Source organism: Chrysoperla carnea, chromosome 5 (assembly GCF_905475395.1).
Source record: "Chrysoperla carnea chromosome 5, inChrCarn1.1, whole genome shotgun sequence".
NCBI lineage: Eukaryota > Metazoa > Arthropoda > Insecta > Neuroptera > Chrysopidae > Chrysoperla > Chrysoperla carnea.
In genome coordinates this window covers 3,512,733-3,525,899 of record NC_058341.1, presented here as the reverse complement: position 1 = coordinate 3,525,899, position 13,167 = coordinate 3,512,733, and positions in this window count along the sequence as shown.

Genomic DNA, 13,167 nt, shown 5'->3' with positions numbered 1-13,167 from the left:
AATAGACGTTTTAAAAACTTACTAACAACTTGAAGTTGTTTTAGTTTAGGGTTCAGTACCATGAGTATATTCAAGTTCAGTAGTTGTGGGAATATGAAGATTGAAGGTAGCATAGATTAACCAGATCAATTTCAACGTTTTGATCCACAACATCGTAAAACATCGTCTATAACATCGTAACTCCCAATTTCTCGCTGTGGTGGTATTTTTTTGGTTGTCGTAAATATGAAGGTAGATTTTTATTCAAAATGATATTCAGCTATGTATGATAAAAATGTCGCCGAAAAAGCAATTTTTCTGCTATTATCAAAGACAGAAATCCATTTTCTGGATAAAAGCAAACTTAATACACTATGTTAAGTTTATGCAAAAAAACTTGGATTTTTTTTCTTCTTTTACGGTTTGTGAGTGTTCTGAATAAAGTAAATTTGATTATAGAGTGACTCCTCCAAGAGCAATACATGAAAAATATCTTCTATTCATATACAGTAACATCACGAACTTACGCGATAGTTGGGACTAAGTGGTAAGTTGAATTCGTGTAGAAAACAGGAGATTTAGAATTCTCATAAATCTGGTTAGCGTAAATGGTTATATCACTGTACTTCATACATGATTATTGATCATTTTGAATCCTTATAGGTACAGTTTTGTTTCATACTTAACAGTTCATTCATTTAATAATAATAAGTTAACTGAGAAGTAACTAATTGTATGGTTTACGAACGTACTAAAGTAAGTAGTTAGTAATTATTAATATTATTTTTTTCAATTTTAAAAATAAAAATAAATATATTGTTGCTATAAATATAAATTCATCTCTCGTAATTTCCTTTTATGAATAATATTTAGATAAATATACGATACATATTTTATTATAACTTACTAACAAACTTAAGTCATATTATATTACTTAAGGTTTGTCTAATTAATTAATAATGAATGGATTTAGTAAGTTCTACATAAGTTATTATTCACGATCATCAACAAAACAGGCTTATCTTAATATTCTAATTAACACGTGGATGGTGGATCAGATGCTTTATGATTAATTTCTTTAACCTTAGCGTGTGAACTTGTATTAGAATAATCAATGGATGGTGTCTCAAAATCGATTGATACATTAATTTCCTTAAAAATTCATTTATTATTTGATAACTCTCTAATGATTGATAAATTTTTAGAGTGTTTTATAAGATTAGGACGGGAAAAAGCGAATGAACGTGTTTTCGACGAATTCTTACGTTTCATGAACCTCAGATTTTTGTCTATATTCCTTTTTAAAGGACCTAGAATGACCAATTCACAATAAAAAACACAAGGACTTTAGCGTAACTAAACTTAGTGCCAATCGTTGATGCTTTACATTGCACTTGGATCGAAAGATTTGCACAGATTAAAGAATCTCGAACGCGTCTTAATATACTCTTCCAACCTAAGACCACCCACGAGTATGAAGTTGCAAATAAAAATTTTACTTTACAATAACAATATGCAATCATTAAAGACTTGTATTAGTTATGCTTTTTATAGATTATATAACATAGTAAGTAATGAATAATAAGGCATTTAAAAAATTAAAAAAATAAATCGTAATTTTAAAATGTATTGAAAACTTTTCTCTTTTTTTATTGTTTAGTAAATTATTTATTACAATTTTACTTCATTTAAAATGATTTCATTTTCTTTTTAAAATTTTAAGTGTTACTAATTATTAATTTAATTTAATATCTATAACTAAATATTAGTTATTAATATAATAAATTCTTTTTATTATTGTTTGTAATAATTAACTATTTATAAATAATTTATTAATAAAATATTACACAAATAATACCGGAAGCCTTTATTTAATTTATAGTTAAGTACTTTAAGTACTTACTGTTAATTCTGACTAAGAATGGGTGTAATAGTAAATTATTTATTGAGCTTGGGTGTGAAAGAATCAAAAAATATTACCCTCAAAATCGTTCAGATTTATGGTTATGGCCATTTATGTAGCGATTTAATGTTCTCGTAATACAGCCAAAGCGGTCAAAGACTAACGCCTCAGACCGCTCAACCACTCACCCGGTTAATTTATAGTGTATTCCAGTTTCAAAAGCCAGCGCTCTCAAACTGAGATATTGGGCGTATTAAAACTGCTTATAAAAAGCATTAGTGGGAATGCTTATACACGATTTAAAAATGACCCTAAGAACGTAATTTTTTGGGAACGTCTGTGGAAAATTAATCCACTAAAATGCGTTTTTAAATATTGGTTTAATAAAAGTTTCTATACAAACTCAAGCACATCGTGCTGAATTGATAAAACGGACAAAGTTGATAAAAAAAGATCTAATAATGTCTTTGACTTCTTGACATAGATTATTTTTTATTTATTTTAAAAAGTGACGTTTATATATTGATTCCTATACAAAAAATATATTCAAAATATACATTCTGTTTCATGAAAATTGAACCGGTCATAGCAAAATATTTTTCTTATTTTTTCATACCGTAGTTTCCATGGAAACGAGGTTTTGAAAATATATAAAACATAATCAGTCCTAAGTTTGTAACGCTTAAAAATAATGACGCTAGGAAAAAAATTTTGTCATAGGTGTTCATAAAATCACCTAATTAGTCCATTTCCGGTTGTCCGTCGGTCCGTCTGTGGACACGATAACTCAAAAACGAAAAAAGATATCGAGCTGAAATTTTTACAGCGTACTCAGGACGTAAAAAGTGAGGTCAAGTTCGTAATTGAGCATCATAGGTCAATTGGATCTTGCATCTTGTAAACCGTTAGAGATAGAACAAAAGTTTAAATGTAAAAAATGTTCCTTATCAAAAATTAAACAACTTTTGTTTGAAACATTTTTTCATAAACATCACTGTTTACCCGTGAAGGCGCCAATTAGGCAGAAATTTTATAATATGTACTATACTTGATTATCAGTTATGTATGTGTCACATGTTTGTATGTGTAATGTGATAAAGAAATCAACACTGACTATGCATGGTATTTCAACAATTAACTCAGTCAATTGTTTGTTTTCACTTGTTTCTTTGAAAATACGTACTGCGTTCGGTATACGACTACCCACTGTTCCGACTCAATATTTCAGGAAATAACTCTTGGATTTCTATGCCTAATAAAATAGATTTATTATTAGTATCTGTATCTGGGTCGTAAAATAACATGGTGGAAACCGGGGTAGTGTATGAAAAACTCCTCTTATGAAAATATATCAGAATAATTTAGGATGTTTTTACTATGTAGTTCAAATAAAATTATTGTCAACACTCTATATAGTCTTTTACAAAGAAACACATTGTATACAAACGAAGTATTATCAAGCAGCTTGTTGATAACGATAAAAAAAAAACGACTATGACCTTTTTAATATATTTTCTGATAGCGTCAAGCACTTGAAATGTATGGAGGTGTGGTGACTGACTGACACTGACTCTCAAATATATTTGACATTCTTATTATAAATAACAAAAAATTTATAATATCTAGTGAATTTTTAGATGAAACTTTTCATGAACATGGTTTTGATTTTTACTTAACTTAAGGTAGTTCACTCGTGAAATAACTTCATTTAGGAATTTAATAAAATTAAAATATAAGATTAATAGAATTGTTCTGTACTAAAAAAAGTACCGTTTGTGAAATGAGGTATTAACTAGCAAAATGTGGATAATTATATATATGCTGGAGGTATACCGGGTATAAAAGACGTAAATTCGAGGTATACTGTGTCTAAAATCTATGTCTAATATAATTGTAAAAATGTACGCTGCCTGAAAAAATGTTAAGAAAAAGTTCGTCTCTGTCAAAAAGACAAAATAAAATAAAATCTAGATATATAAATCTAAATTTTTTACCTTTTACTTCGCAAGATGAATTATATATTTTGAGAATTTTTCTTACCTGAAACAAATTAAAAGAAAATCATTAATATTATTAGAAAAAAAAAATTAAATTAAATTAAATTTTAATTTAAGTACTTTTTTGTATTATTGTTATTTTCAAAACTCCTGTAATATACCCAATAAATATTTTATGATAATAAAATTGTATTTCAGTTATCAGTATCGATAATTTAATGATTAATGAATGACGTTTTGTAGGTCATTTATTTCATATCATTTAAATTGATAAAAAATATATTAATATTAAAAATAATAATAATTAATTTCATTCAATATTATTGTAGTTGCTATGTAAATATTGCGAATAATTACTTTTGCAAATAATATATTTTGCAAAATGTAGATTTTGATGAAACATTGCTAAAACTGGTTACAATCATTCTTTGGCCGTAAGACGTGACAGACCAAGATAATTCATTTTCTAGTTCTACTACGGAGAGGTATCCTCGAAAAGTTCATTTTTATTTTTCGACACAGTTAAGAATTTTGTCGGTTTTTCCATGAATTAATTGAATTAATTCTTTGAACGAATCAAGCATCGCTAAACGAAAGGCATAAGATTTGCAAATGAGGCCAATTTATAAGTGTGGGGCCAACATTTTGAGCTTTAAAAAAGTTTTCATCATGAAGAAAATTTATTACAGATTCTGTTTGAGCAAAAAAAAAACTCTACGGCGCTTTCCAAAAAGAAAACATGAGTAAGTAAACTTTGGTTTTTGAAGCTTTAACGATTTTTTTTAGAGCATTTTATTACCACAAGTCACGTGATGACCGGACTACTTTAATCAAATGTGTTCCGTAAGATAAAGCTTAAGAAATACCTTTATTTTCCAACTGTATCAAAACTACCTTAAAAAAATTACGTAATTACAAGTAATTATAGAAATTTTGCAGTCATAATATTAGTATGAATAATTATGATAATAAATTAAATATATATATTTTATATTTGTTTTGAATTTTCATAAAAACTAATTACCATTAAAATAATGTACGTAGATAAAAAAAATATGAAAATATTATTATTGTTTATTAATAACTAATCATAAATTATACTTATTATTATATTATGAGCATTAGTATTCGTATTATTTACAGTTAATAAACAAACAAATGTAAATTTAAAATTTATAAAAAAACACCCATCCAAGTCTATTTTCTGTTTTCAAATCGAACAGACCGACATGTAATTTTATTTTAAAATATTACATTTAAATTTCACACATTTCTTTTTTAATTATTACCTATTGTTTTGATTTCGTAATAGGAAAGAAATAAATGCATGTGAGAAAATTGTCGTAGGTCTTGATAAATGATGTGGTGCCAAAAGTCGTACAATATAAAATTTGGATTTAGCATCAAATACTCTATTTTCTTGAAACCTATTAAAGATAGGTTTAATTCAACCAGAAATTTGAAAAGTATGGCCCAAATTTAGTAGAATTCCATACTTGGTTTATCAACATTGGATAAAATTTGAATGTGATAGAGCAAAATTAAATTTATTGGACTTCGATGACGTCATGAAGTTCAAAAAATCGATTTTTTTTATATCACAGCCAAATTTTATCCGATCTGAATGGAACTTTTTTTAAAACCCACTAATTTTGGGTCGTACTTTTCATTTGTGTTATTAGTTTTTCGCTACCGTTCACCGTTGTGATCAATTTCAGATCCAAGTCTTCACTTCTTGAAACCTATTAAAGATAGGTTTAATTTGACCAGAAATTTGAAAAGTATGGCCCAAATTTAGTAGAATTCCATACCTGGTTTATTAAAATTGGATAAAATTTGAATGTGATAGAGCAAAATTAAATTATTTGGATTTCGATGACGTCATGAAGTTCAAAAAATCGATTTTTTTTATATCACAGGCAATTTTTATCCGATCTTATTGGAATTTTTTTTGAAACCCACTAATTTTGGGTCAATCTTTTCAGCTGTGATGTCAGTTTTTCGCTAGCTATCACATATATGCTTAATTCCGGGACCAGGCCTCCACATTCTTGAAACCTAATAGAGCTAGGTTATTTTTGATCCAAGTCTTCACTTCTTGAAACCTATTAAAGATAGGTTTAATTTGACCAGAAATTTGAAAAATATGGCCTAAATTTAGTAGGATTACATACTTTGTTTATCAAAATTGGATAAAATTTCGATGTAATAGAGCAAAATTAAATATTTTGAATTTTGATGACGTCATCAAGTTCAAAAATTCGATTTTTTTAATAACACAGGCAATTTTTATCCGATACTTACAGACGTCAGACCCAAAACTGATTAAAATGAATTCAGAAATGTTCAAAAGAGTATTTCCGTTATTCTATTCATAGAATTCAATTTGCGCATTTATAAACCCAACGAAATTTGAAACCAGCGAGAGAATAAAAAAACTTTGAGATGCTATTTTAGATTATATCGGTTCTTCGTATTGTACAAGGCGAGATATTATAATAAGATAAGTAAATTAAAATATACAGGAGCGTATCGTCATTTATCTGTGTGATATCATAGTCATACTCGGTACTAAATACAGTAGAGTACAATTTTAACTACCAAGAAATAACAAGTGAAAACAAACAATTGACTGAGTTAATTGTTGAAATACCATGCATAGTCAGTGTTGATTTCTTTATCACATAACACATACAAACATGTGACATATACATAACTGATAATCAAGTATAGTACATATTATAAAATTTTCGCCTAATTGGCGGCCTCACGGGTAAACAGTGATGTTTACGAAAAAATGTTTCAAACAAAAGTTGTTTAATTTTTGATAAGGAACATTTTTTACATTTAAACTTTTGTTCTATCTCTAACGGTTTACAAAATGGGTCCTACGGATCCAAGACCCAATTGACCTATGATGCTCATTTACGAACTTGACCTCACTTTTTACGTCCTGAGTTCGCTGTAAAAATTTCAGCTCGATATCTTTTTTCGTTTTTGAGTTATCGTGTTCACAGACGGACGGACAACCGGAAATGGACTAATTAGATGGTTTTATGAACACCTATGACAAAATTTGTTTCCTAGCATCATTATTTTTAAGCGTTACAAACTTGGGACTAAACTTAATATACTATGTATATTTCATATATGCATGGTATAAAAATAAATTAATACTGATAACACTGCATAGATAGTTGGTAGTTATAGTTAGTACTTCACTGTACGTACAATGAGTGTACTTCTACTTACTATTAAGAATATGACCCTCATTCATATTAAATTTAAGTATAAATTAATTGACATTATAATTCTATTGTTATCGTTTGTAATTCATATCTTTCTACCTTCACTCTTCAACAATTCACTGGAACACATTTATTTATATAAAAACATTCCATTTATACAAATATGAATCTTACATAGGTACACTCACTGTCAGAAAAAGTGCCACAGTTAAAACATTCTAAGCGTACGCATCATATGTTATGTTATAATAGTAACACTTAGAATGTTTTAAAACGAGCATTTTTTGTGACATTGAGTATACATGGTAAGAAATGGATAGCGTTTATTACAATGCTGGTATGGTAAAGAGCTGATACTCAAAAAATCTGATAATATATTCTGATTATATAAATCTGATATTTTGAACTTGATGACGTCATCAAAATTCAAAATATTTAATTTTGCTCTATTACATCGAAATTTTATCCAATTTTGATAAACCAACTATGTAATTCTACTAAATTTGAGCCATACTTTTCAAATTTGTGGTTAAAATTAACATAGCTCTATTAGATTTCAAGAATGTGGAGGCCTGATTCCGGAATTAAGCACATATGTGATAGCTAGCGAAAAACTGACATCACAGCTGAAAAGATTGACCCAAAATTAGTGGGTTTCAAAAAAAATTCCAATAAGATCGGATAAAAATTGTCTGTGTTATCGAAAAATCGAATTTTTGAACTTGATGACGTCATCGAAATTCAAAATATTTAATTTTGCTCTATTACATGGAAATTTTATCCAATTTTGATAAACAAAGTATGTAATCCTACTAAATTTGGGCCATATTTTTCAAATTTATGATCAAAATAATGACGATTAATATTCGTGTAGATGGATTAATGTTTGATTCTATACTTAAATAACATTAATTCAGTCATAATTATGCACCTATTTAACTGTACAATATAATGTTTTTAACTTGGCATTGTCTTTTAATGTCTATCAACTGTTGGTTGTGGTAGCTTCAATAGCTACATGAATATTCTTAGCTTTTTTAATCACATTAATTTTCATTAAAATTGTGGTTGGCAGCAATGATTCAATTATTCATAGATGAATCCATTTTATAGACAGACTTTTACTCAAAAAATATGTGGCTAAAATTACAGCTTAGGTATTCATGCAAATTTTTGAGAAAAAAATCGTTGAAAATCGATATAAAATACATTGCTTTTATGTAGAAAAATCAAAAAACGACATATTTTGAAAGCTTTTGATAATTTTCACTTGGAACGAATAAAAGTTTTTAGATAAAAAGAAAATATATAAGCAATGACATAGAAAAGAAAGAAACCATGTCTCGATCCAAGTAAGGGATGTACGAGCAGGGTAGATTTAAGGTTGAAGTTATTTTTATCTTATTTTCAACTTGAATTTCGTTATAACTTTACGCAAGTAAGAATAAAATTTTTTAATATCTGTCATGGTCCTTCCTCAAAATGTTGTAATTACAGGAAATGTATGAAAAAATGAAACATTACAAAAACAGCATTCGAATGTATGTATTTAAGCGAGACTGTATACACAGAAGTAAACATGTGTTATTGTCATGTATTGTGTTTTTAGACTCCAGTGAATCATAAACAAACTTTTTTGTTTGGTACAGTGGTGTGGAAAGAACGGACGGGCGAAAAATGCGGCGATTATCTAGTATTTCGATTATCGAGACTCTACTGTAATTTTAATTTAATAAAGAGAGTAATATTAGACTAAGTACACATTGAAAAATGCAGATACGTCAATCGTTAATTATTATTCATACTCTTATTAACCATGTGAAGACTTTTAAGTGCACAGGGATTTTACAATTACATGGAAAATTCTCAAAGTCATGTATGTAGAAAAAAGAAAGCTTTTTTTGTCATTTCGCTCAAAGCTATACCTGTTTTTAAAAGAAGAATGAGTATACAGTGTCACCGTACGATAGTCGCGTAGCTTTGAATTAGATAAGAAGCGTTAATCGAGGTATTAACGTATACACAAAGAAAAACCCCTATAAAAAGCCTGAAAAATACACTTAGACCTGTAAACGTCCAAGTCCAACTTGATTTACTTTTCTAACACTTACGATAAAAGGGGGCCAATCATAATGAATATCTTACGGTTTGGGAATGTTTTTGGAAGGTGTGAATGACATATCCAACACATGAGGTCTTACGGTAAATCTATAAATATTCATTCAATTTTAAAATTACCTGGAATTTGAACCATATCGAATTAATTCTTTTGATATCAATGAACTTTTTAAAAGCAAAAAAAGTATGAAAATATACAAAGCTAATTAAAAAATGACTAATTAAGTAATTATCATAAAATAAATAGTACATGATTAGTTACACTGACTACAAATAACAAAAGTTTCGTAATAATTTTAAACAAACGTGTACATATATTGAACACAATATTTTCAATTTTAAAAGATTTTGAAACGACCTTGTAAATTGAAACTAATAATAATTAAAATAAATAAATATTGTAATCATAATAAGTATTTGTAAATCAATAAATACATTCGACTCCAACATTCAAATTAAGAAGAAATTTACGCAATTTTATAAGATTGTAACCCAAATTTTGTTTCGTTTATATATGCTACAAGGTTGGCCAAATTTGTAGCGACATTGGCAATTTTTTTGATAGAAGGAATATTTTTAATGGAATATCTTTTTAGGGTCCCATGAATTTGGTTTCCACCTCAAGTGACATTCACCTCGCCTCGTTTTTACACTTCGTTTTATATATATATAAACCGGTGAGGAAATCAACTTCCGTATAAGGCACAGATTAAGACATTCCTGACATATTCAATTAATTATGGAGAATTTATAAAACGTTTACGCTTTGTAGAATTAGCTTTAAATTTTAAATACTATTTCAAAATGGAATAAATAAAGAAAATTTTATGTTTAAGAGTTTGTTATAATTATAATTCAAATAAGTTTTGTGGACGATTTTTGGAAGTCTCCCGAAGCAATCGCTGGACGAGTTCGCTTCGTGGACACCCCTGTTGTACTGCATACTATATTCGGAATATTGATTCAATCTGTTTGTGAAATACCATTTTTATCAAACTGCTCTTTTTCAAACATGAATTATTAATTTTTTTTTAAAATTTAATTCCACGGTCATCAACTTACAAAAATTTTAAACATAGGTTTTTATTCAGTCGGACTGCTAAAATTAAATCGGAATTTTAAATTTTTATTGAATCCGGGTGCATAACAAAAAATTTATACAAAGAAAAACAAAAAATTTATACGTGAGAAAAACACTTGTACCTTTCGTTTTTCATGAACTTTTAATTCGTGGGTAATCGCAAATTAGGTTCGAATAAATATAGTAAATGTATACATGATGTATGTGTTTGTTTATTACTTTGTACACTGCAGAAGTGAGAAGAAAAATACTCTTATTACTTTGTGTGAAAGAGTGGCTACATAACCTAAATAATACTGTCTATACATGGTATTTCAACAATAATCTCAGTCAATTGTTTATTTTCACTTGTTTGCAATTCGTTTTAGAAAATTATTGACTTGGTGTCTTTATGACGGTCCTAACCTCTATGTTTTATGTTATCAAAAGCACTCATCTATACAGAAATATTTTATATGTTCAAAATGAATAATAAAGTGCAAGCTGCAGTTAGCTATCTATTATTTCAGCTTATTAAACATGCAAATATTTATATTTTTGTACCTTGTCACGTGATAGTTATGTTGTCAATATAAATAAATAATAAAAATAATAAAAATAACATTGTTAGAAATAATAAAAGGTGAATAGATAGTTAACTATCAAATATAACATGCATAGTGGTGAAGGTGAATGGTATGGTGAAGGTGTATGATAAAATTATTATATGACCAATATGATATAAATAAAAACATAAATTTATATTTATTGAGCAGTGGGCCGTAGGTCTATAGTAGTGATGGACCAGATCAACCAAAATGTAGACCAGCGATCACGCAAACTTACTATTAATGTCCAATAACCCGATTTTATCTGTGAAGTATTTTCGTTTTAATTTCTTTTATTTTCTATAAGATAAATAAATACAAATTTCGATAGTTTATTTACGCCGGATATCCGGCACTTCACTAGCATTTTAGAATATATTGTAGTGTAGTATATTTGTGCGCTACTGCTTCTGATGACAATCAAAATCATAATATCCATATAAATATTAATATACCGATATTATAGATTATTTTATTATATATTTTTCCATATGAATTTAATCAAAAGCAAAGTGTTTATATACGTTAGCGTGAATTTTCTAAGTATCCATTATTTCAGTTAATGAATTTTAAATCAACTGATAATGATCGATAATTCTTGTTTTGTCATCGATAATAAAGAAATAAAGGTGGAAAAATGTAGTAGTGAAGGAAGTAATGAATTAAGAGGTACAAGCGATGGAAAATGCAAGAAGTTTGAACATTTTTAATTTTAAAACATGTCACAGATTTTAATTATAAACAAGTGAAAACAAACAATTGACTGCGTTAATTGTTGAAATACCATGCATAGTCAGTGTTGATTTCTTTATCACAAAACACATACAAACATGTGACACATACATAACTGATAATCAAGTATAGTACGTGTTATAAAATTTCCGCCTAATTGGCGCCCTCACGGGTAAACAGTGATGTTTACGAAAAAATGTTTCAAACAAAAGTTTATTTTTTGATAAGGAACATTTTTTACATTTAAACTTTTGTTCTATCTCTAACGGTTTACAAGATGGGTCCTACAGACCCAAGACCCAATTGACCTATGATGCTCATTTACGAACTTGACCTCACTTTTTACGTCCTGAGTACGCTGTAAAAATTTCAGCTTGATATCTTTTTTCGTTTTTGAGTTATCGTGTCCACAGACGGACGGACGGACTGACAACCGGAATTGAACTAATTAGGTGATTTTATGAACACCCATAACAAAATTTTTTTCCTAACATCATTATTTTTAAGCGTTACAAACTTGGGACTAAACTTAATATACTATGTATATTTTATATATACATGGTATAATATGAAAGGAATTTAGATTTTTTTTTTCATTTCATCAGAAAAGTACAACAATTTTAACGTTTTAATCAATCAATTGATTGCAGTTATATTTTTGTTGTACAATACAGACTACAGACTAAATTTAGAACAGTGACCAAACTAATCATGATAAAGATACAAAACAAGTTGATTTATTAATGTTCATAAATGATGTATTTCATATAATTTATCAAATTGTAGAATATAGAACCATAATTATAAGTCAAATGATTATATCAAACACATTTATTTGATTCATATGAAATAATAAATTGGTCATATTTTATGTGAAAATAAGAATTATAACAATCAATTCTAAGTGTTGAAAAAGACAAATTGATTGAATGAATATTGGTATATGCGCTGTTATTGATCAAGTGGGATTAAAGGTTTAAAAATGGCAAAAAAAAAGTTATCTTTGATATATTTTCAAATAGTTTTCGGGGAAGAATAGAGAAGGTAAGACATGTAAGGATGCATGATCAAGTAATTTCAAGTAAAAATATTATCAATTTTTCAACAACAACAAAATTAATTTCCATATTTCATAGAATAACTGGATGATAATAATAAATTATCGTATATTAAATGAAATATAATAATAATTACATCTAATAAATATTAAATAACATAATATTAATAGTTTTATTGTAATATGACCAATATTAAACTTTGATATTGGTAATGTTAATTTATTTATATTTTATTAGACTAATCAGTTCTTTAACATATTACTGGTATTGAGGTAAAAATTTATAAATAAATAAAATACAAAGCAAAAATGAGAAATTTATTTTTTTGGGAGTTGGATCCGAAATTTAACACAAAGATGAGCACAGATGAAGTGTGTTGATAGACCAAAAATTTAATTTTGCCCTATCACATCCAAATTTTATTCAATTTTGATAAATCAAGTATGGAATTCTACTAAAATTGG